The following is a 6,609-nucleotide window of genomic DNA, read 5'->3' as shown; positions in this document are numbered from 1 at the left end:
AGATTATTCATCACAATTTGCCGAAAATATATATATTTTCTATATGACAAATTTGGGCTATGAATTACGGAATATCTCCAGTGCTCATGTCGGTGACAAAAGATGGCTGTCGTCTCGTGCTACAGCAATCACGATTCACATCCAAACTTAATCACTTAGGACAGTAATTCTGGCACGGAACTGTGCAGCAGTAGTAATTTTGGAGAGACCATTGGTGACTATTTGAGGGTAGTGTGTGTGTGTGTTTGTTTGTTTCTTTGTTTGTTTGTTTCTTTGTTATTTATTCATGTATTTATCTACTCATTTATTGGTTCATTTGTTTATGTTTTTGTTTGTTTGCAGATTTATTTTTTTTCCATTTATTTGTTTGTATTTTGTGTGTTTATTTACTTGCTTGTTTGTTTGTTTGTTTGTTTGTATTTGACAACAAAACTAACTGAGCCTGAGCTCCCTGTGGTAAAGCTTGAGACAGTACGGAACTCGGTCATCAATGAATTTCAGAGACATACACTGTATGGGCAAGTGACGGTATTCTTCGAGAGTTTTTACATGTACTTGTTTGTTCAAATGCATTATATATATATATATATATATATATATATATATATATATAGTAGATAGATAGATAGATAGATAGATAGATAGATAGATAGATAGATAGATAGATAGATATATAGATAGATAGATAGATAGATAGATAGATAGATATTGTTTATATTATCGACGTTGCCGCAACTTCATTACTGGAAGGGAAAGGAAGTTATTGCTGGGATACCCACATCCTTTTCTTTCACATCGGGTAACCTTCATATACCGTCATGGAGATATCTCCCCTTTTACTCTATGTTCACAGTGCTAATGATCTGGGTAGGTGCGAATTTGACACCCGTATATATTTTGCATATTCCTGTGTCAATCGTCTTCGGGCTTCTTTATACGTTTGGGTACACATGTATTTGTTTACTTCCCATTTTCGTGATTTTTCATGAATTGCAAAACTTCAATTTTCGGGCTGGATGAAAAAGGAACATTTGATATGTCAAAAGAGCATATAATCTCCAAAATGGTCAAAATACTGATTTCTTATGCATCTCCCCCTTACAATGCATACACATTCAACATATACATGTAGTTTCTAAAGCCAGTACAGTGGACCATAACAATCTGTAAGACAAATTGATCAAACCGATGAAACAAATCATTAATTGATAAAGTAGTAAGGAATAGATTATGTCAGTCAGTCAGTCAGTCAGTCAGTCAGTCAGTAAAACCATGCATATACTGGGATGATATGGTGACTTGGTGAGCTGAAAATCCCTGATGGGTTTAATTGCACAGATATTTAAATTTGGTGAATGCTAATTATAAATATTAAATAATAGCTGAAAAGAAAGAATATGGTAATGTAACTAACTTCTCATTGTACAAAACGTTTTGTTACATGAAATAAATATATATGTACATGTACACTCTAATTTTTCATAATGATAAAATAATTTTAAATGGAATGGCATGAAACTATACTTTGAGAATTTTGCTCAGTGTTAGTATTCTTTCAGACCCCTATAGAAACAGACTGACTAGAAACGCCTATTGTATTATAAGTTGTGAATGGGGCTCTCAATCCATCTTCCTACTGTTAGGGTGACCTTTTGTTTGTTTGTTTCTCATCTCCAGTGGAATAGTCAGGCAGGGCGGGCGGGCGAAATAAAAAAGGGGGGCAAGGAAAGAAATCTGTATTTTTTCAGTTCCACTCTCTATCCTTTCTGTCCTGTCAGTTTCTCTCCTCTTTATTGAATTCCTTGTTAAACAGGTCTCTTTCCTTCATTTTAGCAAGGTTGACAAGTCCGTAGAACAATGATTTTATCAGGAGTACTAATACATTCGTCCTATTACTATTACGGGGTCGGTCATTTCCCCGATGATGCAAGTGATTTAAAGCTAAAAACTGGTCAAAAAAATTATGTTTTTTTTGAGGATTGCAATACGCCTTTTACCAATTTTAAGCATAATTTTGAAAATGATAGAAATATTCCGAGTTATTACATTGCAGCAAAATGTACCGCGCGACGGGATTAATTTCGAGCCCTGTCCCGTCTAGCTGTCCCTCAAACCTCAACGACTTCAGCCATGAAAGACACATGCTGTTCTGACGTAACAAAGGTGGGGGGGGGGGGGGAGTGGACGCCATGAGGAACGTTTGATGTTCGTTCTAACCTTATAATTAATCTTGATATGTTGAACTCAGGGGTCGGTCGGAAATTTAAAAAAAAGTGTTGTTTTTTTCTGATGTCGGAGCTGCTGTTAGGGTCGGTCGTGAAAAACAGAAAAATAAAAAGGGCCGCCCTCACGCTCACCTTTCAAGCTTGCCTTTTGTTTTAAACTCTCTCCGAAGACTGTCGAACATTGTGCAAAATGACACTTCGGATCTTTACGATTTTTTGCAATTGACGAGAATAGTTTCTATCGGAAAAAAGGTCAAAGGTTAGTAAGAGTAGTCTATGACTGGAAACGAAGACCGTACTTACGCGTCACAAAGTCAGAATCAGAATCACTGCAGCTGCAAATGAGTTAATATGCTCTGTTGAAGTTGCTTGTTCCTAGCAACCTTTATTTATGAATATAAAATAACACTGCTCCTTTTATTTTGATTCAAATTTTATGTAGTATTACTACCAAGACATGTTAAAATAGGACCAGAAAGCATTCTGTTAGTCCTTGCATTTCAGAAATCTCCAGGAAAATATTACTCACATTTCCTGTGTTTTCAAAGCAGTTATATTCAGCCATCATAATTGATGTAATTATGGTGCATACATTGACGATGCCCTGTATCTTAACAATGCATTCTCCAATGTCCATACAATTAACAGTTATCCTTACGGAAAGCATTCAGTTCACATCTGGTTTTAAGTAAATGTGACAACTTATACACTTCTGAAATAGCAGTTTGCTTTTATTTTAATCATTTCAGTTAAAACTCCAACCTAATTTAACAGGTGACCTCTGGAATTGCTTCCTAGGTTTTAATCTGTCCAGGAGGACACTATGACTTTGTCGACGTGAAGCTATAGACAAAGAATTAGGAGGTCAAATGTCTATTATAATGTTAATGAGAATAGGTGATCACGCCATTGGAAATCGTCTATTTTGATCGTACTCTGCCCTGATCGATGCGAACATGTTTTAACTTCATATAAATCATAAACCCAATTAGACAGTATAGAAGCACAAGACATATTCTGTCCTGTGACTGTCGTGTTATTTGGGAAATTGATTTCAATGTATCATTTGACATTTTCGACAGCAGAGCCAGGGGGTTTTGTCCGCTAAGGTAGACACATTCAATGTGTGCGTTGATATAAGCTAGCCTATTAAATATACAGACGTTGGTTTGAATTGTCTTCACTGATGAAGAGTGGTGTTCTGATAACTTCCATATATGGACGCCTTCAACGATTTTAAGGGCGGGCCGGGAAAGACAAACTTGGTATATTGCATAACATGTGACACCCCCACCCCCACCCCGTTTTTTGAAATGCTCCCCTCCCTCAACCTCTTTTCTCTAAAATATACCCCTGCCTCTATTCAAACAGTGGGTTTTTTAAACCGCTGGCAGCCATCGAAAGGGCTATAATTTAATATTCAACAGTACAGACTATCCCATCATTGCAACTGCATTGGTCATTTCAGAGGTTTAGTTATTGATTCCAAGTTCCCAATATTACCACCACCACTATGATTTGTGTGATGTCACTGCATTTATTAATTCACATGACGTTTGAATCTAATTGGTGAAGCTGAAGGCAAGAACTCCCAGAGACTAAATGGGTTTACTACCGACATTGATCCCAATGACTAGCTAGCTGTGTACACTACTGGCGTTGTCTGGACTGAGGTTAACATCCTCGCTCCACCACATTAACTCCAATATCTTACCACACTGTATTGTCGTCTTCACTCCTGTGTGACCAACTCCTCTCCTCGCGCCAAATCTTAACAATTGATATACTGCATAGTTATCAGCTCTGATTTGACTAGTTTACCCTTCAGAATATGACATTGATGTCTCCACAGTGCACTGTTTCCCATCTCAAAATGTCATTAGATTTTCCCATAATATTCCTTCCGTGTTTTTAATACAGTTTCACAATGTTTTATAAGAGATTTAAACTTGTCGTAGTCTAAATTCCATATGTCGTCTCCGAAAACTGCCGATCATTATAATTATGCTGTCGTATTCATATGCAAATATCATGTCACAATGTGGTCTGAGTTTCAATGATAACTCCCGAACACCTTTGTGTACGGGTCGGGCCAAGCTACAAACTTCAAGACTAACATCACCTAAAATATACCACACACGAAGTGTACATAGTGCAGTCAAAAGGCGAACCCGATCGAGTCAGGTTAGGTCTAGTGATAAATATTTCTGTCCACTATATCTGTCAACGTCATTTACTGAAGATTATTGTCTGAATGCGCCAACAAATAGTGTAAACTGAATTTGAAAAGACTTCAATACGTTTCAAACATGTTTATTTGTAGCAAACTGTGGAAGGAAAATCAATGGGAATTATTAAAAATCACAATCACTGTACATGATTTTATTATAGCGACCCCGTCATACAATTGCAAGTCAATCAAACTGAGGAACAGACATTTTTTGTTCTTAATTGTAATAAATAATTTCAGTAGTAAGGCATTATTTTACATGGACTAGCACCCACTTTAGGCAAAATGATGGTGATAACATCTGCATTTGAAAAGCAAAGAACGAAGAGACTATAACTCTTGGGAAAATGAAACTGAAATAAGTTAATCTATGCTATCAGATTTCATTTTCTTTCCTAAGGTCAAGTCGCGTTGTCGCTGACCTCATGACCTTAACAGTTCTAGTGTGTGTGATATGTTTGGACAACTATGTCCCTTAATGCGACCCGTCTATATTCAAAATCCTTTGTTTCTTAGTTAGTTTATAGCCACGTTGTATACTTATTATGTAGGGCTCATACAAACCAACCGACCAGGGAAAGTCTAATCTGGGGGTACTGTAAACTGTCTACAGGTATATGCAGCAGTTTAGACGGCGACACAATTGTTACATTTATCAAGTTGTTTATGATCAAGACAATAACGCAACCCTTCGCATTGAGGTTAAGGTACACACGCTCCGAGATTGACTGGCTTGGATGACAGCCACATACATCGTTCACTTTGCAGAGCATGCAATACACACATATATCACAAACGTACCAAATTCGATCTGAATGTCTCATACACGATGTACATGTATGTGGAAGCAGGTCCGTTGCCGTTACATTCAAGGGCGGGCCGGGAATTCGGAAAGACAAACTTGGTACATTGCATAAAATGTGACACCCCCACTATGATTTGTGTGAAGTCACTTTATCCATTAATTGACATGACGTTTGAATATAATTGGTGAAGCTGAAGGCAAGAACTCCCAGAGACTAAATGGGCTTACTACCGACATTGCTCCCAGTGACTAGCTAGCTTTGTACACTACATGTATATGCACTACTGACATTGTCTGGACTGATGAGGTTAACATCCTCGCTCCACCACAAATTTACATTTCCCTCGACAACTGACTTTTTTTAAAGAAATGTAAATTCAAGGCCTGTGAGGAGGTACAGTTGGTGGTGACTAGTACAGTTGGCAGAGGTGGATGTACAGTGTGGTCACGATGCAATTAGGTACCTCCGTGATGAGGGTTCAATTGTGTTCCTTGATGTTGTAAAACATGTATGTTACATTTATGTTCAACTTGTTACATTACTTTTAGAATGTAGACATTGAATAAGTCGGGTGGCTTGTTCACCAACACTTCAGTTGCTCTGTGTGTGTCTTAGTACAAGTGTGTATTGCTGTTGTGTCACTCAATGGGGATTGGTCAACATTAATAAGGATCTCAAATCCAATTACTTCATAAACAAAACCTATGTGTCCCCAGTAAAGTGTGTAAGGTATTACCATATCTGTATGTGTGCGTGCGAATATTCACACGTATAACCGTTAATCATGCGCGGTTGTCGTTCAGTTCCATAACATTCAGATATATTCAGGTGTTTACCTAATATGTCTTGCCTATAAATACCTTGAAAAAGTATTTTTTTATTCGAAACGTCGGATTTCACATTTATTCGGACTGTCTCACAAGTTCCTAATGCATTTCATGATATTTGTACTGTAGTAAGTATATTATTTTCACTCCAGTCAAATAACTTGTAATTGACTCGGCTTGTGTCATTCAGTTTATATCAAGATTGACTCATAGCAGCACTAGCGTCTTCATTTGTGTCTCAAAGGCTCTACTGATTTTCTTACTGTGGTTCTTTGTTTGTTTGTTTGTTTGTTTTTTGTTTGTTTGTTTGTTTGTTTCTTTGTTTCTTTCATTTTCAATTGGTCATAAGAACCAAGACGTTTTCCACACACTATATTAACAATCCATGCCTACCTCGATACATTAGTGCATCCCTAACCTTTTGTTATTTAATCAGGCTGCTATTTGTAGCATATGGTTTTCAATTATGGAGTCCACTCATGTTTTCTTGGGGAGCCTTCGGTAATCATGAATGGCAAAGA

The sequence above is a fragment of the Glandiceps talaboti genome, chromosome 14 (assembly GCF_964340395.1).
Source record: "Glandiceps talaboti chromosome 14, keGlaTala1.1, whole genome shotgun sequence".
Taxonomy (NCBI): Eukaryota; Metazoa; Hemichordata; class Enteropneusta; family Spengelidae; genus Glandiceps; species Glandiceps talaboti.
This window is presented reverse-complemented; position numbering follows the sequence as displayed.